Source organism: Sapajus apella, unplaced genomic scaffold, assembly GCF_009761245.1.
Source record: "Sapajus apella isolate SASKATOON/1434 unplaced genomic scaffold, GSC_monkey_1.0 scaffold41, whole genome shotgun sequence".
Classification (NCBI taxonomy): Eukaryota; Metazoa; Chordata; class Mammalia; order Primates; family Cebidae; genus Sapajus; species Sapajus apella.
The window spans coordinates 3,297,761-3,323,086 of record NW_022436981.1 but is presented as its reverse complement, the minus strand read 5'-3'; the positions used below and the strand labels follow the sequence as shown (position 1 = coordinate 3,323,086).

Below are 25,326 nucleotides of genomic sequence, written 5' to 3'. Positions count from 1 at the left end.
GCTTTAAATGTGTCCCAGAGATTCTGGTATGTTGTATCTTCATTCTCGTTGGTTTCTAAGGACATCTTTGTTTCTACCTTCATTTCGTTGTTTATCCAGTCAACATTCAAGAGCCAGTTGTTCAGTTTCCATTTAGTTCTGCAGTTCTGAGTTAGTTTCTGAATTCTGAGTTGTAACTTGATTGCACTGTGGTCTGAGAGACTGTTTGTTATGATTTCCGTTCTCTTGCATTTGCTGAGGAGTTATTTATTTCCAATAATGTGGTCAGTTTTAGAATAGGTGCAATGTGGTGCTGAGAAGAGTGTATATTCTGTGGATTTGGGGTGGAGAGTTGTGTAAATGTAGTTGGGTTTGCTTGGTCCAGGTCTGAGTTAAAGTCCTGGATACCCTTGTTAATTTTCTGTCTTGTTGATCTGTCTAATGTTGACAATGGGGTGTTAAAGTCTCCCACTGTTATTGTGTGGGAGTCTAAGTCTCTTTATAAGTTATTAAGAACTTGCCTTATATGTCTGGGTGCTCCTGTATTGGGTATGTATATATTTAGGATCGTTAGTTCTTCTTGTTGCATTGATCCTTTTACCATTATGTACTGTTGTTCTTTGTCTCTTTTGATCTTTGTTGGTTGAAAGCCTATTTTATCAGAGAGTAGGATTTCAACAGCAGCAGACTATCCACATCAATTTGCAAGGAAAACATTCACCTTCTTTATCCCCTAATCAAAGTGGATTAACAACAGCAGAAACTGGCCAATACTATAGATATCTCAACTGGTTTATCTCATACAATTGTGACTGAAAATGTTGAGCAAACTTTCCACTTAATGGGTGCCAAAACTGTTGCGTCCCCATCAGCTGCAGACCAGAGCAAAGCTTTCAGTGGAAATTTCAAACAAGTGGGTTCAAGATCTCAAAGCATTTATTTGAAAAATTGAAACAGGAGATGAAATGTGTATTCATTAGTATGATCCTATACACAAAGAACAATCAAAACCATGGCTACCAAGAGGTAAAAGTGGTCCAGGCAAAGCAAAAGCAGACTGGAGAGCAAAGTTCACGGTAATAGTTTTTTTTTTTTTTTTTTGGGGGGGGGCGGGAAGTTTGAGGCATTTTGCTTGTCGACTTTCTGGAGGGTCAAAGAATGATAACATTTGCTTATTATTAGAGTGTTTTGGGAAAACCAGCCAAAGCCTTAGCAGGGAAAAAATGTCCAGGAATGCAAATTTTTCTCCACCAGGACAGTGCTCCTGCTCATTCTTCCAATCAAGAGCAGTTTTATGAGAGTTTCCATGAAGCATCATTAGGCATCCACCTTACAGTCCAGATTCAGCTTCTTCTGACTTGTTTTTCTTGACTAATCTTAAACTATCTTTAAAGATCAGTATGTTAGTCCATTTTTACACAGTTGATAAAGACATATCTCAGACTGGGCAATTTATGAAAGAAAGAGGTTTAATTGGACTTAAAATTTCATGTGGCTAGGGAAGCCTTACAATTATTGTGGAAGGCAAAGAGCAGCAAGTCCCTTCTTATATGGATGGCAGCAGGGAAAGAGAGAATGAGAGCCAAGTGAAATGGGTTTTCCCTTATGAAACGATCAGATTTTGTGACACTTATTCACTATCATGAGAACAGCATGGGGAAACTTGTCCCAGTGATTCAGTCACCTCCCACCGGTCCCTCCCACAACACATGGGAATTCAAGATGAGATTTGGGTGGGGACACAGCCAAACCATGTCATTTCACCCCTGGCCCCTCCGAAATCTCATGTGACTCACATTTCAAAACCAATGATGCCTTCCCAACAGTCTCCTAAAGTCTTAACTCATTTCAGCATTAACTCTAAAGTCCACAGTCTCGAGTCTTATCTGAGACAAGGCAAGTCCTTTCTGCCTATGAGCCCGTAAAATCAAAAGCAAGTTTGTTACTTCCTAGATACAATGAGAGTATAAGCATTGGGTAAATGCAGCCATTCCAAATGGGAGAAATTGGCCAAAACAAAGGGGCTACAGGCATATCTGAAATCTAGTGGGTCAGTCAAATCTTAAAGCCCCAAAATGATTTCCATTGGTTCTGTGTCTTATATCCAGTTCACACTGATACAAGAGATGGATTCCCATAGTTTTGGACAGCTTCAGCACGGTGTTTGCAGGGTACAGGCCCCCTACTGGCTGCTTTCACAGGGTGGAATTGAGTGTCTGCAGGTTTTCCTGGTGCATAATGCAAGCTGTCCATGGATCTGTCATTCCAGAGTCTGGAGGATGGTGACCCTCTTCTCACAGCCCCACCAGGCAGTGCCCCAGTAGCGATTCTGTGTGGGGGATCCAACCGCCCATTTCCCTTTCATGTTGCCTTAGCAGAGGTTCTCCATGAGGGCTGCGCTCTTGTGGCAAACTTCTGCCTGGGCAGCCAGGCATTTCCAGGCATCCTCTGAAATCTAGGTGGAGGTTCACAGACCTCAGTTCTTGACATCTGTGCACCCACAGGCTTATCACCATGTGGAAGCCTTCACCCTCAGAAGCTACAGCCTGAGCTGTATCTTGACCTCTTAGTCATGGCTGGAGCATCTAGGATGCAGGACACCAAGTCCCTAAACTACACACACCACAGGGACCCTGGGCACAGCCCAGGAAACCATTTTTTTCTCCCTGGTCTCTGGAATTGTGATGGGAGGGGCTTCTGTGAAGACCTCTGTCATTCCTTGGAGACATTTTCCTCATTGTCTTGAGGATTAACATTCGTTTGGTTCCTTGTGACTTAGGCAAGTTTCTGCAGCTGTCTTGACTTTATCCCCAGAAAATGGGATTTTCTTTTCAGGCTGCAAATTTTCCAAACTTTCACGTTCTGTTTCCCCTTTACAACTGAATGCCTTTAACCCAGGCCACCTCTGAATGCTTTGCTGCTTAGAAATATGTTCCATCAGATACCCTAAATCATCTCTCTCAAGTTCAAAGTTCCCCAAATTTTTAGAGCAGGGGCAAAATACCACCAAGCTCTTTGCTAAAATGTTAAGAGTCACCTTTGCTTCAGTTCTCAAGAAATTCCTCATCTCCATCTGAGACCACCTCAGCCTGGATTTCATTGTCCATTTAATTATCAGCATTTTGACTAAAGCCATTCAACAAGTCTCTAGGGAGTTCCAAGCTTTCTCACATTTTCTTGTCTTCTTCTGAGCCCTGCAAACTGTTCATCCTCTGCCTTTTACTCACTTCCAAAGTTGCTTTCACATTTATGGAATATTTTTAGCAGTGTCCCACTCTACTGTTACCAGTTTACTGTATTAGTCCATTTTTATGCTGCTGATAAAGACCTACTTGAGACTGGGCAAAAGAAAGTGGTTTAATTAGACTTACAGTAACACGTTTCTGGGGAAGCCTCACAATTGTGGCAGAAGGCAAGGAGGAGCGAGTCCTGTGTTACATGGATGGCAGCAGGCAAAGAGAGAATGAGAGCTAAGGAAAACGGGTTTCCCCTTATCAAACCATCAGATTTCGTGAGACTTACCATCACAAGAGCAGCATGGGAAAAACCTGCCCCCATGATTCAGTGACCTCCCACTGGCTGCCTCCCACAACACCTGGGAATTCAAGATGAGATTCAGGTGGGGACACAGCCAAACCATGTCAGTCAATCACTTTTGTTTTGTTTTCTTTTTAGTGTATAAAAAAAGACTGCACTGACATGGCTAAATTCCCAGGACTCTCAGTTCTTTGGGGATAGGGTAATAAGTGGCTGGTATCATCATTTACAGGTTTCTTGACCTTGATGTAGAAAATAAAGTTTTAAATTACATTTTCCATGAACTTGTCCCTTCCTATGAACTCAAAAAAACATGTTGAAGAAGCGAGTCATAAAATACCACATATTGTATGATTTCACTTATTTGTGGTATCTAGAATAGACAAATCTATAGAAACAAGATAGATTTATGGTTGCCTAGGGCTGGAAGCAGGGGATGAGTAGGGTCAGGATAGAGGCATGACTGCTAAAGGACAGGGTTTGTTTTGGGGTGATGAAAATTTTCTGAAATTAGATTGTGTTGTTGGTTGCACAACTATGAATATACTAAAAACTATTGAATGGTATAATTTCAATGGATAGATTTTATGGTATGTGAGTTACATCTCAATAAAATTGTTAAGAAATGATCAATAATCCTTAACCTTTATACATCTGTCTCATATGGGAGGCAAATGTATAAAGCAAACAATAAATTGATAGTGTGATAAGTGCAATAGCTTAAAGATATGGTGAAGCTTGGAGGTTGACTAGTTGTTTACCTGTCAGACTGGGAATGGGAATCTCTCTAGAGGGAATTATCTTTCCTAACTATTCAAATGTTGGTCTAGGGGTAGAACTTTCAAGGATTTACAAATGATTCTGTTTGAGTAGATATAAAGTGTGTCCCTAATACTCAGTGCTTAGTAGACTCTCAAATTCTAGTTGTCATGGTGTGACAACAATACTAATAATTTTGATGATTAAAATGGTGTAGTCTGAGGAAGTAATTGTTTCTTCAGCGTTTTCTAAAATATGTTCTAAAGACTTTCCTTCAGATGCTGCTTGATAAAAAGGCATTCAAGTTAAACAAATGAGGAATATGGTATTATTTGTACTTAACAGTGTATGTATGATATTAAAAGCTCCAAATAATTCTACAGTAAATAAACTATTTAATTTTGTTCAACTCAGGGTTTCCCAAATTTAGTTCATCCAGTATCCATTTCATTTGATGGTACCTATTACCATGTTTGGCAGTTATCCTTCTCTGAAACACATTTTAGTATATGCTGTTCAAATTTCTTCCTTTTTACTAGCTATGGTGATGCGTGTATGATATACCCAAGCTTTACTTATTTTGCTTTCTAGATGAGTGACTTTTCTAGAACAATACTTTCAGTTATAATATTCATGTCTCTCTTTCATAAAGCTCAACATGGCACTGTTTTGAATATAGGAAAAAAGTTACATTTTCCTGATCAATTGTTGTGCTTTATTAGGAAACAATAGGAACCTTATAGCCAATATATCCATTAAATCTTATGAATAATTTTGACTAGGATGAAGTTCATAATGAAGATTTGTATTCAGTTTGTCAAATTATCTGAAATAAGTTTCTTTCAGAAACTTTTACACGTTCTTCTTAGTTATCTAACATTTTAGTTTTGTTGAATAGTTATGGTTTTTGTTTTCTATGTGCCTCTGCTGTAGTTTACTTTAGACTGATTTGCAAGTAGGTATACTATGCACTTGTATAATTGCTTACAATGAGAATAAAAATTCTTGTCAGTTGACTTATATAAGAATGTCATGATTATGCTTTGGAGATTGTATTTTAAATGACCTCCAGTTTACCCAAATCATTCCTCCAAAAGCACAATAGAAACTCCTTAAAGTATATTTTTATGGAAGATGATTGCTTTTGTTCTTGTTTTTAGTCTATTTAGGCAGATCTGTAAATCATGTATTTAGATGCTAAGCAGTGAAAAAATATTTGATACTCACGTTTGGTGGTATTTTTACCTTTTGGAGGATTTGCCATTAATTGCAATGTTACACACATACATGCACGCATGCACACATACACACCTTTTTATTTCTAAAAGTGTGAATTGTAGTTACAAAATATAAATTATTTGGGTCTCTGAGTCTGTCATGTGTCATGGCAGCAGCGTATGATTGCATATATGTATTCCAGTTAAAGGAAAGAACTATTTTTTTCCAGTGATGTGTTTACCTTAATGATTTCATTCATTTTTGATTTTAAGTTTGAAAATCAAGGCTTTTGATTCTATGGAAAGAGATCTGATTTTATGTTGTTGTATACTGTTGATGTTTCAAAATTAGAGTCAATGAGGATAATCTACCTGTAACTCTTTTTACTATTGTTGCGTAGCAAATAATGTGTAGCTCAGTGGCAACAATTATTTGTATGTGAGTTGGCAGCTCTGCCTCTCATTGCAGATGTGTGGGTAGGCTGGGTTGGCGCTACTCCACATGACATTCACCTTTATTTTTGCATTAGGGGCAACCTAGGTCATGCTCTTTTTCTTTTGGTGATGGTGCTGTCTCTAGAGGGCCTTTTAAGTCTTTGTAAGGCCTAGGCTTTTAACTGGTACATTTTGTCGCTGCTGCCTGTTTGTCAATGGCCAATTTAAAGTCAAGAGGTAGAGAAGTGACTCTACCAAGTGGAGGTCATTGCAATATTTTGGATGTAGATGGTGCATGATGTAATTTATCGCAGTGTGAGAGTTCAAAGGAAATAGGTATATAGGCCCTGAAGAGTAACACTAAGAAACTGAATATAAGCTAATTTTTTAAAATAATCATTTCTTAATATCTCAACTATTTTCAAATACATTTTTGAATTCAATAACTTTCAGTTTATTGCCCTGGCAGAGAACAATGTTAGGATCATTTTAAATCTTGCAATAAAAATATTACACTTGCAAGCATGTGTAAGAATGTGTGTATATTTTTGTGTATAAATATGAGAAAGAGAATTAAATATTTTTCTTCTTAGTCTATAAAAAGAATAGATTGAAGAAGTAAGGTGTTTTAGATGTCCTTGTTAATTACTTAGTAAGAGCATGAATTTTAGGTCTTAAAATGCATGTTGTCTAAACCCATTATGTAAATTAAAATTGGAGCTATATCTGGCATAGTCAGCCATTTCAATAATATAGGCTGAGTATCTCATATCCAAAATACTTGGGGCCAGAATTATTTTGGATTTTGAATATTTTTCATATTTTGGAATATTTATGTATGTAATGAGATACCTAGAGGGTGGGACCCAAGTCTAAACATGAGATTCATTTATGTTTCATATATACCTTATACATGTAGGCTGAAGGTAATTTTATACCATAATTTTAGTAATTTGGTTCACCAAACAGTTTTGACTGTGTGTAAACTGCAGCCTGTCACGTGAGGTCCATTGTGGAATTTTCCACTTGTAGAGCTCATGTTTGTACTCAAAAAGTTTGGATTTTGGAGCTTTCTGAATTTTCAGGTTAAGAATGCTTAAGCTATACTCATGTATTAAATATGCCAACATAATTTGTAAAGAAGATGTTCCTTAATGTCTACCTCTGTGAATATGTGAAAAAATATTTTTCATTTTATGCTTCAGAGTTTTTATATATGACTGAATATAGTGTCTCTGAATATAAGGCCGATTTTCATTTATCAGATGAGAAGATTTAAAAAAGTTGAATGTGAAAAATATTAGAGGTATAGATGTCATCAAATGTCTACTCAACATTCAGTAATTTAATAGACATTCAAATCATATAAAATTAAATGTACTATTTTCCTATTTAAATTTCTTGAGTCTTTTTATATTGTTACATGCATTTGACTTAAGTGTCTTCATCAATCCTAGAAATATTTTTTAAAATATCAACTGAGTTTATCAGGGTATATGATTTTTATTTCTTCTTGATTGTTTGAGGTAAAACATCATTTTGATGGAATCATTAGAAATTTTTACCAAGTCCTAAGCAGTCATTATTTATGATATCCACATTGTAAGTATTTTATTTCTTTTTAACTTTATAAAAGTTTTTTTGTTTTTGCAGTAACATTTGGAATTGTAAAGTAATTCTCCCAGGAATAACTACTACTCATATTGAATTTTCTTGTTTCTTTTCTCTTTACTAAAAAATAGTTGTCAGGTTACATTTATAAGTTCTCAAGCTATAACTCTATAAGCTTCTAATTGATTGAGATCAGTTAGGCTAGTGTATTTTTCTCAAACTTTACTTTTTGATTAAAAATAAAAAATTTTGGTGGTACTGTGTAATATGAAAACCTTTGTTAGGATTCTAATGTGAGGCAACTCTTTCTGAATGGCAATTCTGTGAAAAACGTTTGACTTATATTTAAATGATATACATAATAGATGTTTAAGTTCAAGTTACTGATAAGTTAACATAATTTCCCTAAAACATTGCTTTATATGAAGTGGTATTTTAAATAGAAAATGGACTATAATTTACAGTGTTATGAAATCACCAAGGTGCCTTTCTGTGGTTACAATTTCGTGGCAAGAAAAAGCACATTTGTTGAGGGTGTGAAGGGACTATGTTTCTTTTGTTGGATTTGAGGCTATAGGAATACAAGAATGACATTTCCTTTCTTTATCACCATGCAGCAAGTCAGTTTTTTACATTTATTCTTTTCTGTAGCTTTTCAAATGGTAGCCATTTTCCCCCCAGTTTTTGTTTTAGATTCAGAGGTACATGTTCAGGTTTGTTACATGGGTAAATTGCATGTTGGTGAGGCTTGGTATATGAATTATTTCATCAACCAGGTAGTGAACATAGTGCCCAATATGTAGTTTTTCAACCCATGCCCCACTCTCTCATCCACCCTCCAGAAGTTGCCACCGTTTATGTCCATGTCTGCCCAGTGTTTGGCTCCCGCTTATGAGAGAGAACATGCTGTATTTGGTTCACTGTTCTTGTGTTAATTTGCTTAGGACAATGGTTTTCAGCTGCATCCATGTTGCTGCAAAGGACATGATTCATTCCTTTTACGGCTGTGTTGTATTCCATGGTGTATATGTACCACATTTTCTTCATCCAGGCTACTCTTGATGGGCATGTAGGTTGATTCCATGTCTTTGCAGTTGTGAATACTACTGTGCTGAACATGTGTGCAGGTATCTATCTGGTAGAATGATTTATTTTTCCTTAGGTATCTATCCAGTAGTGGGATTGCTGGGTCAAATGATAGTTCTGTTTTAACTTTTTTGAGAATTCTTCAAACTACTTTCCACAATGGCTGAACTACCTTATATTCCCACCAACAGTGTATAAGCCTTCTTTTTTTTCTTCAACCTCACCTACATCTGTTATTTTTGGACTTTTTAATAACCATTCTGACCGTTATGAGATGGTATCTTATTGTGGTTTTGATTTACATTTCTCTAATAATTAGTGATATTGAACATTTTCTCATGTATTGGCTGTTTGTATGTTGTCTTTTCAGAGGCACCTGTTTATGTCTTTTGCTCACTTTTTAATGGGTTTGTATTTCGTATATTAAGTTCCTTGTAGATTCTGTATATTAGACCTTTGTCAGATGCATAGTTTGTCAGTATTTTCTCCCATTTTGTAGGAGATACTGCTCTACTGATAATTTCTTTTGCTGTGCAGACATTCTTCAGTTTAATTATGTCCTACTTGTCAATTTTTGTTTTTGGTACATTTGCGTTTGGGGACTTGGTCATAAGCTCTGCTAAGGTTGATGTCCGGAATAGTATTTGCTAGGCTTTCTTCTTGAGGTTTTGTAGTTTTAGGTCTTATGTTTAAGTCTTTAATCCATCTTGAGTTGATTTTTGTGTAACAACTCAAGATGAAAGGTGAAAGGAAGGGGTCTAGTTTCAATCTTCTGCATATGGCTAGCCAGTTATCCTAGTACTATTTATTGAATGGGGAGTCCTTTCCTCATTACTTGTTATTGCTGACTTTGTTGGAGATCAGATGGTTGTAGGTACTCGGCTTTATTTCTGGGTTCTCTATTCTGTTCTGTTGGTCTGTGTATCTGTTTTTGTGCCAGTAATGTGCTTTTCTTTTTGCTTAGGGTTGCTTTAGCTATATGGGCTCTTTTTTGGTTCCATAAGAATTTTACAATAGTTTAAAAAATTATGTGAAGAGTAACATTGGTGGTTTGATAGGAATAGCATTGAATCTGTAAATTGCTTTGTGTAGTATGGCCATGTTAACAATGCTGATTCTTGCTATCCACAGCATGGAATGTTGTTCCGTTTGTTTGTGTCATTGCTAATTTCTTTCAGCAGTGTTTTGTAAGTCTTGTAGAAATCTTTTACTTCCTTGGTTTGCTGTATTCCTAGGTATCTGATGCTTTTTGTGGGTATTGTAAGTGGGATTGCATTTTTTAATTTGGCTGTCAACTTGGACATTACTGGTATATAGAAATGCTTCTGATTTTTGTGTATTGATTTTGTATTCTGAAACTTTACTGACCTTGGTTACCAGTTCTAGGAGTCTTTTTAGCAGAATCTGAAATTTCTTAGGTTTAGAATCATATCATTTCTGAAGAGAGATAATTTGACTTCCTTTCTTTTTATTTGAATGCCTTTTATTTCTTCTCTTGCCTGATAGCTCTGGCTAGGACTTTCAGTACTATGTTGACTAGAAGTGGTGAGAGTGACATCTTTGTCTTGTTCCAGTTCTCAAGGAGAATGCTTCCAGCTTTTGCCTGTCCAATATGATGATGGCTATGGGTTTGTCGTAGATGGTTCTTGTTATTTTGAAGTATGTTCCTTTGATGCCTAATTTGATGAGAGCTCTTAACATGAAGGGATGTTGAATTTTATTGAAAGCCTTTTCTGAATCTGTTGAGATGATCATATGGTTTTTGTTCTTATTTTGTTAATTCTGTTTGTATAGTGAATCACATTTATCTATTTGCATATGTTGACCCAACCTTGCATCCCAGGAATAAAGCCTACTTTATCATTGTCAGTTAGCTTTTTGATGGGCCACTGGATTCAGTTTGCTGGTATTTTGTTGACAATTTTTGCTTCTGTGTTCATCAGGGATATGGATCTGTAGTTTTATTTTTTTGTTGTGTCTCTGGCAGGTTTTGGTATCAGAATAATGCTGGAGTCACAGAATGATTAAAAGAGGAGTTCTCCCTTGATTTGTTTATGTATTTGTTTTTGGAATAATTTCACCAGGATTGGTACTGGCTCTTTTGTATGTCTAGTAGAATTTGGCTGTGAATCTGTCTGGTCCAGGGCTTTTTTTTTTTTTATTATTGGTAGGTTTAAAAACATATTTTAAAATATGCTTCTAATTCTTTGCTTTATTTTCAGTTATAAACATCAACTGGCCTATTTAGTGGTGTGTAGGTAGTATAATGTGGGCAGATTAATCTGTTTAGGTGAGGAAGTTATTGCAAGGCATTGGACCAGGACACCTGACACAGCTGGGTCAGAAGTCTCTGTCAGTGATTTTCATCTTGGTGATTTCTACTCAGACGGTCACATACTTGTTTACCTTAATTTATTTGCCTATCTAGTCAGATTGGTAAGAAGTTCCTTCATTGTTCAGATATGGTCTTTTATATAGGCAGTTCATGTAAGGATTTTCAGGAGCTTTTTATTTTTCATAAAGAGGATATTCTTCAAACATCTTAGTATAACTGTTCCTCAAGAAATTGGCAGAAGCTGTTAAATAATCTGTGGTTAATGTTAATTCATTATTCTCTTCATTAAAAGGTAGGGATTAAAAGATAATCTACATTCTGAGAGAATAAATATTAATAAAAATGGACTTAATAGTTTTAATATACTTGTTTTAAAAATGATTTACTGTGATTATCATTCAATCAAGAATGCTGCTAGAAAGCTATTTAGCCTGAATTTTTAAAAATGTGTTAATTTTTTTAAAGGTACATCGATTGTTTGATAGGAATAAATTGAATATGCAGTGACTGTGGCAGCTTTGGCCATGATTATTTAGGTAAACCACAACTAATTCATAAAGTGCTGAGGACCCTTTAATACCTACCAAAAGTGGGCAGGCTGTCAATTTGGAAGTTTCCATGTGAAACATATTCTTTCACTTGGCCTCTGAAAAACTTTCCTGCAGTTCCCTGTGTAGAATTTAGTTTATTTACTGAAAAGAAGGAATGATTGAGTCAACTTACAGGAGATAAATCTGTGGTAGGTGTTACAGGGCTGATTTTTATACCACATAACATAAGTTTATTTTACTTGGTAATACGTAAATTTTATTGATGAAAGCAGGAGTACCCATTCAGAGGTATTTTAGACTTCAGTGAAGAACAGTGCTTTTTGTTAGGAATAACATGTTAGTTTCTGAGTAACAGAATTCAAAACTTTTAGTAGGAGATTAAATTATTTATTTAATCTGTGTTAAGAGAAAAAGAACCATCTAATGATAATTTATATGTTTAAAGGTTAATTTATAATTTACCTGTAACATCCAGCATTACCTTCCATCAGATTAACTGCAGTGAACCTGTCATTTCCAACATCAGTTTTGAAGACCAACATTATGCTGCCTTTAATGGAGCGGGTTGGTGTAAACAACATCCAGGTTCCATCCAAGGCCCAGACTAGGCACCAGAGTTACTAGTTTTTACATGGCTTGATTAGAAAAGAGGTGGTTCCTGTGCACTGAAATTTTCTCTATTAAAATGGGCACATTTCCCAGCACAAATATGATACTTCTGTACTAATCAGGATGGAGTCTTATCCTGCAATGAGACTTACATTTTGGGCCTTTCACCACATCATTGCTGTTTTCTACATGGTCAAAAATAGATATAGAGTAAACCAACCCCAAAAGTCAATTACAGGGTTTTATAGTGATGTACTGTGAAAAATTTGGCCATGTTTTTCATTATACAGAATGTTCTTTCCAAAGACATAAACAGAAAAAGCACATACATTTGATTTTAAAAATAACTCTGCCTAGCCTTTTAAACTGGTGGAGACATTTTGGATCCTTTCAAATGATCATCATTATAATTACATGATAAACCTCTGAAGGCAGCCTTTCTTTGTAATTACTTATTCACCCTCCCCGCCTCCATTAAAAACAATTTTTAAAGAATGAGGTTGCAACACAGGTAGTTTGAAAGTGTTTCTGGTGCACAATTGGGCAGTCTGATAAACACATCTTATTTTCTCATCTCTTCCCAAGAAGCAAATGCTAAAGTGTACTGTATCATTTTTGGAGCATACACACTAATTTACAAGTATTAAATTATAAAAAGTATAGAAAATGAAAACCATTTGTCTATTATGAATTAATATGCTTAAAATATGATTTATGAAATCTGGTTGCTAGTACAGTTGTCAGAGTAGCATAATTGAAATTATTTTAAATTAAACTTTACATTCTTAAGGCAAGCTTATCTTGCCTTAAGATAGCTTATCTCAAAAAACTTTAAAGTGAATAAAAATTTTTGTTACATAAATGACATTTTATTGGAAGAGATACTTTGAAGCCTTGTAATTTAAAATCTTATTTTTTATTAACTATTAATTGCTGTTTTTCAGCTTTAAATTCCATATAACTTAAGTTTTTGAAGATTAGGAAATATGCAAATAAATGTTTTTTACTTAATTATTTGCTCCTATAGTGAAGGCTTAGTTTTCCATAGATAGATCAACCTAGTGCAAATTTTGGTTTCTTTGCTTTTTTGAAATGGTTGCTTCCTTTGTTGTGAAGTCTTTTACTGACTGACTTATAATTATCCATTTACTCATACTTATGCAAATAACAACAGCACAATGGAAACTGATAACTCTTTAAATCTGGTCACTTTTCTTATTTCTGAAATGGTATAAAAAGTGAAAACAAAAGTTTTGTTTGTTATACTTGTTGCAGGTACTATTGATTTGACTGATTAAGACTTAACCTTTTTCGAAGATCTCTGATTTTGCTTGGAAATCTTGAATAATCTAAGCCAATTATGATTGCTATGGTTTGAATGTTTGTCCCCTCTAAAACTCATGTTGAAATTTAATTGCCATTGTAATAAAGAAAATGGACTTTTAACCCTTTTCCCATTTGGAAATCTGCAGCTTGCTGACAACGCTCATTTAATTTTACATAAACATGCTCCTTGAGGCTAAAGAAAATCTGATTATCAATGTGAAAATAAAATGTAAAAACTCTTCTTGGAGTTATGTCTAAACAGAACTAATATCAGAATTGTCTGATTCATCAGAATTATCTATTTCAGAAAAATTGGATTCAAGAAATGAATCTTTGGCCAACAATTGTTCAAGAATGATGTTAACATCATGCCTAGAAATGCTACGTTTTCTGGGATTTGAGATTTTCCATGATCTCAATAATTACTATATTTTGTAAATGTAAATGTCACTGTTAAAAACAGAATGCTATAAATAGAATGTTTTTTTTTTCAGTCAATATATTGGAGCAATGCAAAAATAATAATAAAAGTGAGATTATTTTGTGGCAAAGCTATCTCAGCGCAGATGCTGCAACCACAAGTGTCCCCAGTGAGTGTTCTGAGGGCCATGGGAAAAGCGTTAAGAGGTGATTACGCCATGAGGGCTTCTCACTCATGGGTGGGATTGTGACATTATAATAGTACGAGTTTGGGCCTGTCACGGTGGCTCACACCTGTAATCCCTGCACTTTGGGATGCCGAGGGGGGCGGATCGTGAGGTCAAGAGATGGACCATTTTGGCCAACATGATGAAACCCCATCTCTCCTAAAAATACAAAAAATTAGCCGGGCGTGGTGGTGCATGCCTGTAGGCCTAGCCACTCGGGAGGCTGAGGCAGGAGAATTGCTTGAAACCGGAAAACGGAAGTTGCAGTGAGCCGGGATTGTGCCACTGCACTTTAGCCTGGCAGTAGAGCGAGACTCTGTCTCCAAAAAAAAAAAAAAGAGGCGAATTTGGCTCTCTCCTATTGTCTCTTGTCCTTTCACCTTCCACCTATGGGATGATGCAGCAAGAAGGCCCTTACCAGACCTGGAACTTCCCAGCTCCTGGAACTGTGAGACAATAAATTTCTATTATAAATTACCCAGTCTGTGGTATTCTGTTATAGTAGCACAATGGTGACTCTATTCTTCTTATCAGTAATTGGTTTAGAGGTCATGTGACCCAAACCCAGTCTATAACATTTAAGAGATTTGAATGGCTTCTGAGAATGTTTTCTCACAGATAAAACAGATAATCTGGAAATGTCCGGTTTTCTTGCATTGAATGAAATGCCTAGAAATGCTGCTGTAGTATAATGTAAAATTCTGGGCATGGAGCCAGGCTGCCTGGGTTAAAATCTTAGCATTTCCTTTAGTAGTATTGTGACTTCAGATAATTTATTTAATATCTCTGACATAATGAGATACCACTTCACACTCACTAGGATAGTTAGGATCAAAAAGTCAGATAGCAACAAGTGTTGGTGAGGATGTAGAAAAATCAGAACACTCATACACTGCTAGTAAGAATGTGAAATGGTACAGCTGCTTTGGGAAACAGACTAATAGTTCCTCAAACTATTAAACGTAGAATTACCACGTGATCTAGCAGTTCTACTCCTAGGTATGCACTCAAGAGAACTGAAGACATATGTCAGGACAGAAACTTGTACTTGGATGTTTATAGCAACATTATTCATAATAGCCAGAAGGTAGAAACATCCCAAATGTTCATCAGTGCATGAGCAGATAAGCAAAATGTGGTACATCCACATAACAGATTATTATTAGGCTTAAAAAGGATGGAAGTACTGACTTATGCCAAAACATGAATGAAGCTTGAAAACACTATGGTAAATAAAAAAAGCCAATCACAAAAGACCACATACTATGTTATATCAGTACTACAAAAGTCTAGAATTGGGAAATTTATACACACGGAAAGCAGATTCATGGTTCCTTAGAGTGGTGGTGGTGGAGGTTCAGTAAGACTAGTGGTGGGAGGGTAGGGGTTTGGTAGTGCTATAGTCAGAATGTGTTCTTCCAGAATTCGTGTTGAAATCTCATTCCTGTTGTGATATGAAGAGATGGGCCTTTTAGGAGGTGATTAGGTAATGAGGGTTCTGCCCTCATGGATGAGATTTGTATCCTTATAAATAGCTTGAGGGAGCCTTTATCTCTTCCTCCATGTAAGGAAACAGAGAAAGTCACTATTCCTGGGGAATAGGCCTTCACCAGATCACTGAATGTGCTGGTGCCTTGGCCTAGGACTTCCCAGCCTCCAGAATGGTGAGAAATAAATTTCTGTTATTTATAAATTACTGTGTGTGGCATTTAGTTATAGCAGCCTGAACGTACCAAGACAGAATGATAGCTAAATGATACTAGTTTTCTTTTTTCTGTGTGATAAAAATGTTCTAAAATTGACTGTGGTGATAGTTGCACATATCTCTGAATATACAAAAAGCATTTCTCTGGTGTAATCTCCCAAAAGATGAAAACTTCAGTGTTTTGCAATAGTGGTGAAAGAATACTGGCATGACTTGAATGAAGTTGGAAAAGGGATTTGGAGTTCTGTTTTCTTTAACACTTCCTGATATGTTCTGGTTGTCACTCCCACCATGGAACCCTGCCTTCAAGTCCCAAACTTCATCAGAGTTCCGTGGCATACGGGTTCTTGATTGTTGCTGAGTTAATCTCGCTGGGCTTAGGCTTCTACTTCATCGAGTGTGCTTTCTAGCTTCCAAAATGGTATTAACATTTTTTGTCTGCTGTCTTCCGTTCCCTTTTTTTGTGTCTGTTTTGTATATCTTTAGTATTTTTACTAAAATAAAAAGACTAGTAATTTGCCTCTTTAGTACAGAGCATAAGTAAATGTCATTTAACTAGATATACCATTTCCTTCTTAAGTTAGAGCATGTAATATTTGCTAACAGTTTTATCTGCATGATAGACAATAAAATGCAATACAGAAAAACGATAAGCAAAATAAAAGAATAATACTAAGTAAATCTCTAAAGAATGAAATAATCAGAAAATGAGGGAAGGTTAATATATGAATATTAATCAGCAGACAATTTAAATGAAACATTCTTATACCTGGGAAAGAAAACTGCTATTCTTCAACTCCTTTTGTTGCTAAAAATGTTTAGAAAGAATATTGCATGGTTTCTAAGTGGTAAATGCCTAGAACAGCCAGGTCGCATGGTATATGTATACTTAATTTCATTAGAAACTGCCAAATTATTTTCCAGAGTGGCTTTTGTATTTTGCATTGCCATCAGTAATGTATGAGAGTTCTAATTCTTCTACATTCTCACTGGCACTTGGCCTTGCCAGTTTTTTTTTTGTTTTGTTTTTTGTTTTTTAATCTTTTTTTGATTTAGCCGTTCTGATAGGGATAAAGATATATCATACTATGGCTTTATTTTGCATTTCTAGTGATTGATGATGTTGATGGCTTATTTGCTATCTGTAAACCTTCCTTCGTGAAGTATCTGTTCATCATTTTTCTTTTTTGTTTACTGGATAATTTTTCTTTTCTTTTTTTTTGTTTTGTTTTGTGGGTTTTAAAAAATAGGTTCTGGATACCAGGCCTTTAGAAGTCCTTTGTCTCATATATAATTTGAAATATTTTATCTCATGGAAGTATGTGGCTTTTCATTCTTCCAGCAGCATCTTTTGCAGAGCAAAAGCTTTTAATTTTTATGAAATTCAATTAGTCATTTTTTCCTTTTCTATATCATAACTTTGGTAGTATATCTAGAACTCTGTGCATAAACAAAGGTCACAAAGATTTTTTTCAGTTTTTCCTCTAAGTGATTCATAGTTTTGTGTATAGTTTTTTTGTTTTACATTTAAGTCTGTGATTCATTTTGAATTAAATTTGTATAAGTTGTAAAGTATGGGTCAGTATTTGCTTTTTTCTGCATATGAGTGTCCAGTTATTCTAGCACTATTTGTTGACAAGTCTGTCATTTCTCCACTGAATTATTCTGTATCCTTGTGAACAGTTAATTGACTATGTTTCTTTTGGTTTATTTCTGCACCTTCTGTTCTGTTTCATTGATTTTTGAGTCTAACCTTTCTTCATTACCACACTGTCTTGATGACTATAGCTTTGTAATACGTCAGAAAATGTCTTAGACTGAGTTCTCTTTGTTCTTCTTTTTCAAAGTGTTTTTGGCTCTTCTGGTTTCCTTACTGTTTTTTGTATGAAAGTCAGAATTGGCTTTCCATGTCTATAAAAAAATTGAAAAAGAATCAAGTACAACCTGGGGCATCCAGATTTAAGCTTCCAGAGTTCTTCCTATTGACAGTGGTAAAAGAGCACTTCCTCTAGCAATGAACTATAGTAATGCATGTACAGTGTTTCTATCTAGAAAACCCCCTTAAGACTTAAGAGTTTTTTATTTAGGATTAGTCACATAGGCACATGGTACCCAAATGACTAGCCATAATTAGTAAAATTCTTGACTCCAAGAAACAGAAAAGGTGTTTCTAATAAATCACAGTGTTTCTACAAAAGACCTAGATAAGCTGGTACATCAGGGTTTTGTGCCCAAACAGGCAGAGTAACCTTGTACATGGGGAACATCCAAAAGGCCAGGTTTTTACATGTCAGCTGAAGACCAGCTCTGCAGTCAGGCACTCCAAAAGATAGCAGAAGGGCTGCTTAACTCTTTCCTGAAAAATGCAGGACTATTCCAGTTGTCTACCTCTACTTCAGTGATTTTAGGTAGTTTGTGTGCTTCAAGGAAATCATCAATTATTTCTTATTTGTCAAAGCTATTATCAGAGATTTGCTTATGGTGTTCCTTTATTATCCTGTTAGCATCTGTGGGGTCCATTGAGATAGTTCTTGTACTTTGTGCTTGGACTGGCTGGAAGATTATCAGTTTCAAAGTTTCTAGTTTTATTGATTTTACCGTGTTTTCAATATCATTGATTTCTGTCTCACTTATATCTTTCCTTCTGCTTACTTTAGGTTTGCTTCTTTGTAGTTTCTTAAGAGAGAAGGTTTATTGATTTAAGACCTTTCTTTTCTAATATGTGCAATTGATGCTATAAGTTTTCCTCTTGGCACTGCATTAAGTGTATCTCACAAATTTTGATACATTGTATTTACATTTTCATTTAGTTAAAAATATTTCTAAATCCCCTTAAGACGTCTGCCTTGACCCATGAATTGCTTAGATGTATATTTTAAAATTTCTGATTTGGGGGATTTCACAGGTACCTTCCTTATGGTGATTCTAGTTTTTTTATGGTTAGAGAACATACTTTTTAAGATTTCAGTTCTCTTCTAGATGTTAAGATTTGTTTTATGACCTTGAATATGGTCTATCTTGGAGAATTTACATGCACACTTGAATGTATATTTTGTTGTTGTATAGTGGAGTGTTCTATGAATGTCTTTTGGGTCATTATCTGATAGTGTTATCAGCTTTTAGATATTCTTGTTGTTTTTCCATGAACTTGTTCTACTAATTACTTGAGAAAAGTATGTTGAGCTCCTCTTCCTTAAATGTGGGTTTGTTTGTTTATCCTTTCACTTCAGTCAGTATTAGCTTTATGTATTTTGAATCTCTGTTGTTGGGTGCATACTCATTTAGGATTGTTATATCTTTGAAGAAGAAATGTTCAACATTTTATCTTGTAAGGTTTTTGTTCTTAAGTCTGTTTTTTTATGTTGTTAATTTAACAACTCCAACCTTTTTTTGATTTGTGTGTACATTTGGTTATTTTTTTGTTGTTAATTTTGAACCTATCTATATAATTTTAATTAAAATAGGTTAAACCTTTCTTTTTGATGCCTACATCTACTTAAATAGATTAGGAAGAAACTTGTCTTTTGTACCTATGAATGAAGTAAAAAAAGATGTTCAGAGATTTACCAGGAACTGAAGTTGTTACTGAATTTTTGTTTTAAGATGTAGCTTGTAATTGAATTGCAGTGCTGGACCACAATGCCCAGGATAGTAATAAAAAGAAATAGAACATGTCTTTAGTTATCAGTTTATCTATTCTGAGGCTTGGTTATAGGCCCTGGGTAAAACCCCTTTTAGCATTCATTATCCCTGGAGTTCCTTTTCACACTTAGCACTGTCAGTTCTAAGGATCAGGACTGTCTGGATCACTGACAATCTTATTAACAGGCAGTGTCACTAATAGCATTGTGGATATTACCCGGACATTTTGGGATATGGCCTTGGTAGTAAAGGTTTTGTGAAACCTGCTACTTTTGCTCCAAATGCTCTGCAGTCTTATTTATATCATTATTAAAATAACCACATTATTTCCTGCTCAGTGTCGGGAAGAATTTTGTATTTGACATTAAAAACCTGTGTTATAAAGCCTTTTATTTTGACATTAAAGCCTGGCCTTAACCTTATATCTGTTGTCGTCCTTCTGCACCCCAGTATGCTCTGTACAGTTTTGTGGAATTTTTCTGGGAACATACACGTTTGTGACAAAACTGTATTTTAATCAGTACGTTTCTCTGTATACTTTTAGAAATAGAACTTTAGATTTTCGAATGGAAATCTCAGTGCTTGCATAATAATTGTTTACGGAAATAATTTCCCTGGTCTTTACTAGGCCCAGAATCTTTATCAAGGCTGTCTATAAAGCACATCTGCATCTATAATCTTTCTTTAGGTCATCCTTTCAAATTAACTTTAAATATCATTTACATGCTGATGACAATGTTTTATCTTTAGTCTGTACTGCTTATCTGATCTCGACTGTTATAGCCGGCTGGCCTCTTTATGTCTTCATTTGTATGTTTAATGGTTTAAGAAAAATACTTGGATGGCCGGGCACGGTGGCTCACACCTGTAATCCCAGCACTTTGGGAGGCCAAGGCAGGTGGATCATCTGAGGTTGGGAGTTCAAAACCAGCCTGACCAACATGGAGAAACCCTCTCTCTACTAAAAATACAAAATTAGCCAGGTGTGGTGGCATATACCTATAATCCCAGCTACTCTGGAGGCTGAGGGAGGAGAATCACTTGAACCCAGTAGGTGGACGTTGCGGTGAGCAACCTCTGAGATTGTGCTATTGCACTCCAGCCATGCAACAAGAACAAAACTCCATCTCAAAAAAAAAAAGGGAAAAATACTTGGATTTCTTCTACCAAACATTCATCTTTGCTGTGTTTTTCATCTCAGTTTGTTGTTAAGATTCTTTAGCATCATTCTTCCCTTTATATTCTGCATTTACTCAATCAGCACGCTGTGAAGTTTCTACTTGTAAATATTTCTACTACTTCTTTTTTAAATAGGGTCTCATTCTGTTGTCCAGATTGGAGTACAGTGGCATGATGACAACTCAGTGTATCTTCAAACTTCTGGGCTAAGTGATCCTCTCTCATCTTAGCCTCCCCAGTAACTGGAACTACAGGCATGTTCCACCATACCCAGCTAATTATTTTTTATATTTATTTTTTTGTAGAGACAAGGTCTTACTGTATTGCCCAGGCTGGTCTACTCCTGCCCTCAAGTAATCCTCCTGCCTGGGCCTCCCAGTGTGCTGAGATTATAGGTTTGAGCCATTGTGCCTGGCCTCTCTGCTTCTTTTAAAATTCAGCAGAGCATCATAAACAAGGGAGCCAGGCTGCTTAGGTTAAAATGTCAGTTTTACAATATTCTAGTTATGTGACTATTAATAAGTTTTTTAACCTCTATGTGTCAGTTTCCAGTGCTGCAGGATACCTCATATAGTAGCTATAATAATTTAAATAATTAAATATCTGTAAGTTCTTAGACTAGTCCTTAGCACATGGTAAACTTTACATATGTATCTATTAATTTAAAAAATACTCATCACATGTAGTATTTTGTAAGCAATAGCCATGTTTTATTTTAAAAATTAAACCATCCTTTATCATATCTTTGCTCAAAACATTTTAGTGGCATTCTTTCCCAATCAGAGTATAAATCAGAGTCCTCATAATATCTTTAATATCCTACATTATGTAGCCTTAGTTATGTTTTAGATCTATCTCCTACCTTTCTTGCTTGTTCATGTACCATCCCAGCCACACAACCCATCTTACTGTTTCTCAGATATAACAGTTACATTCATACTAATATATATTTTTCGTCCAGTTAAAAATTTCATGTCTTTTCTACTGAGATGTAAGTTCCTTGAGGTCAGGGAATTTTTATGTCTTTGTATGTTATCCCTAGTGCTTAGAACCGTGCCTGGAACATAGTGGAAGCTTATTAAATACTTAGCGATTGAGTGGCTGAATGAATGAAAGAAAATAAAACAAATCTCTTGGTTAATTCCCTAGACAACACCTTCAGGGAAATCCTGACATTTTTATTTAGGTGTCTATTTAAAATAGATTTTAGAATTGATAGGGACATTTGAGATCATCACATTTCATTCTTTTCTTTTAAATTAAAGGGAATGAGCAGAGAAACAGGAAGAGAACTCACATTTCATGACTGTTTGTTTGCTTTTTGCATGGTAACACATTTCCTTCCTGAACCTTGTGATGGTAGTGGCAGAAGCCAGTGTCCCAATGTGATGTTGTGGTTTCGTAAGAAGTAATAGCATTATATTTTCCTATTTTAAATCTGCATTACTTTTTATTTTTACATACTGGTAGGAGTGAAATATTGGTTTTTTATTCTTAAGAGCAAATGCTTTTCATAATTTGGAGAAAATCAACCATAGGACTGATAATTTTAACTTAGTTGCAAAGGTGCACTCTATTTCTGTTCTGATAATGGTTAAAAGTTCAGCTGTATTGATAAAAGACCTGAATGTAAGAGCTAAATTTGTATAACTCTTAGAAAAAAACATAGGGAAGTAGTTTCAAGACATTGAATTTGGTAGTGATTTCTTGGATATTATACCAAAAACACAGGTAAGAAAAGAAAAATAAAAAATTAGACATCATTAAAATGTAGAAGTTTTGTGCATCCAAGGATACTATCAAGAGAGTGAAAAGGAATCCCACAGAATAGGAAAATATTTCTAAATCATATGTCTGATAAGGGGTTAATATTCAGAATACATAAAGGACTCCCCAAACTCAACAATAAAACCTAAACAACCCAATTAAAAAATGGACAAAAATGTTAAATAAACATTCTCCAAAGAAGATATACAGGTGGCCAATTAGGATACGAAAAGATACTCTACATTACTAGTCCTTAGAAAAATGCAAATCAAAACCAATAATGAGTTACTGTTTCATACCCATTAGAAGGGCTATTTATTAAAAAAACAGTGTTGGCAAAGATATGGAAAAATTACAACACTTCTGCATTGCTGTAGGATTTAATATTGGTCAGCTACTGTGGAAAATGTTTTAGTGGTTCTTCAAAAATTAAATAGAATTACCACATGATCCAGTTATTCTACCTCTGGGTATATACTCAAAAGAATTGAAAGCAAAGTATCAAATGATTATTGGTACACAGGTGTTTATAGCAGCATTATTCACAATGTCCAAAAGGAAACAACCAACATGTTCTTCAGTGGATGAATGAATAAACAAAATGTGGTATATAAAGAAAATGGAATATTACTTAAGGAAGCAGTTAAAATTTGAACTTGCTGCATCATAGCTAAACTTAGAAAATACAAAGTTAAGTGAAATAAACCAGACATAAAGGACAAATGTTATATGATTCCAAATCATATAAATATTGTATGATTCCACTTATATGAGGTACCTAGAATAGTCAAATTCATAGTAACAGAAAGTAGATTACCAGGGGCTAGAGGAGGGGGGGATTTGGAGCTGTTGATTAATGGGTGTAGAGTTTCAGTTTGGTATGACAGAAAATTTCTGGTTATGGATAGTGGTGATGTTTGCCCAATAATGTGAATGTATTTAATGTCACTGAATTTTAACCTTAAGAATGGTTACAATAGTAAATTTTGTTACAATGTTTTACCACACAACCCTATGTTCACTTGTATTTTAATTGTTTGAAACTCAGAGTACACATTACCATGGTAATGGTATTATTTAGGGACTTAAATTCCCAGGTTTACCTAAAGAGATATTCTTAAAAAAAAAAAGTGAAATATTTGAAATACTGCACACTTGCAATGACAAACATGTGGAAAATGTTTATGATCTTGCTAATCAAAACATTACCAATCTTACAAAATATTTCTTACAAAATTTTTAATGCTCTAAGGTGAAGCTAGTTTTACTGTGGAAGAATTGGTAAATAATGAAATTATGCGAGTTTTAGGCGCATTCGTGGATATTTAGTAACTGGTTGTATTTATTGTGTCAAATTGCAACTCAATAAGACTTTTCATTTATTTAGTATAGATTTATAATACGTTTATATGATAAGCACGTAGAAAACTTTATTCTCAAGAAATTTAACACCCAGAGTGAAAAGTGCTGAAATATTGGAATGGAGAAGGGAATGATAATGTGTATTTTAGAATATAGGGAAGTAGGAATTAGGTTGCTATGAAAGAAAATTTTGGGTGTAGAAGAGGTAGAAGTTAACTGAGGTGTAAAAGCAACAGGTAAGGAGTTAGAAAATTACCTACAATTAAACTCTAAAGGTTAAAAAGTTAGGGATGATAGGCAAGAAAACTGGGTAAAATCAGAATAGAAGGGATTAACCAGGAAGAGTTTAGTATTGTGTGGGCAGCACAATTTCAGGAAAAGGTAGTTAGGTCATTTAAAATGGTTACTTTACTTATAAAAGAGTACTGATTTGTGTAAGATTTAAATAATGAAGGAGAGCATACGATTGGAAACATTTTCCAAAGCTATTTGGGAAAAATAATGATTTAAAAATGAGTTGAATAGTGAAAGTATTATTAAGGATGTAAACAAGGAGTGCTAATAGGTTTTATCTTTACATGTAACTCCACTTGATTGCTTGAAATGTTTAGAAGAATCTTGGGAGTGTTTCTGATCTTTAGTAGGAAAAATATTTGTGATTGGTTGTAATGGCTCCTGTGGGTGAATTACGGTGGCTCTGCCATCTCTGATCTAAATAGTAATCAGTCAAAAGCAAAACAACCAGATGGTATGCTGATGCCTGTAATCCCAGCACTTTGGGAGGCCAAGGTGGGAGGATCAGTTGAGCCCAGGAGTTTGAGATGAGCCTGGGCAACATAGTGAGACTCTGTCCCTACAAAAAAAAAAAAAAAAAAAAAAAAAAAAAAAAAAGTTAGCCAGGTGTGGTGGCACATGCCTGTCTTCCCAGCTACTCAGGAGGCAAAGGTGGGAGGATGACTTCAGCCCAGATGTTGAGGCTTCAGTGAGCCATTATCACACCAGTGCACTCCAGCCTAAGGAACAGAGCAACCTTGTCTCAAATAAAATAAACAAATGGTAAATGAAAGATATAAAACAGATCTGGGATACTGTAATCTGATACAAGGGAAATGGAGGCAACTATATTAGTACAAACAAGAACTGCCTTTTGTAATTCAAAATGACATTTATTGGAAAGTTTTTACTTAGCAGTTTAATTTCGTTAATAGATTTCATTTTTTCAAAGATTTATATCATTTTTGATAGTGTCTTTCAAGGAATTTATCCATTTAATCTCATTTGTTGAATTTATTGGCATAAAGTAGCTCATATTATTACCCTGTTATCATTTCAGTACTTGTAGAATATATAGTTATGGCTTCTATTAATGAGATTCATAATTTTTTTAAATTTTTTTTTTATATTTTATTATTTTTTTTCCCATTTATTTTGTTGCATTTTAGGTTTTGGGGTACATGTGAAGAACATGCAAGATTGGTGCATAGGTACACACATGGCAGTGTGATTTGCCGCCTTCCTCCCCGTCACCTACATCTGGCATCTCTCCCCTTGCTATCTCTCCCCAACTCCCCACCCCCCA

The 25,326-nt window shown here is 35.1% G+C and overlaps 1 protein-coding gene and 1 long non-coding RNA gene across 2 annotated transcripts in view; both read left to right on the top strand.

Annotated features, from left to right (window-relative positions):
• SUPT3H (SPT3 homolog, SAGA and STAGA complex component) overlaps positions 1 to 25,326 on the top strand; it is a 543,512-nt gene that overhangs the window by 105,940 nt on the left and 412,246 nt on the right.
• On the top strand, positions 20,949 to 24,489 carry LOC116565884. Its single transcript, XR_004275637.1, has 2 exons — positions 20,949 to 22,294; positions 22,350 to 24,489. It is a non-coding gene; the product is annotated as an uncharacterized LOC116565884 (long non-coding RNA).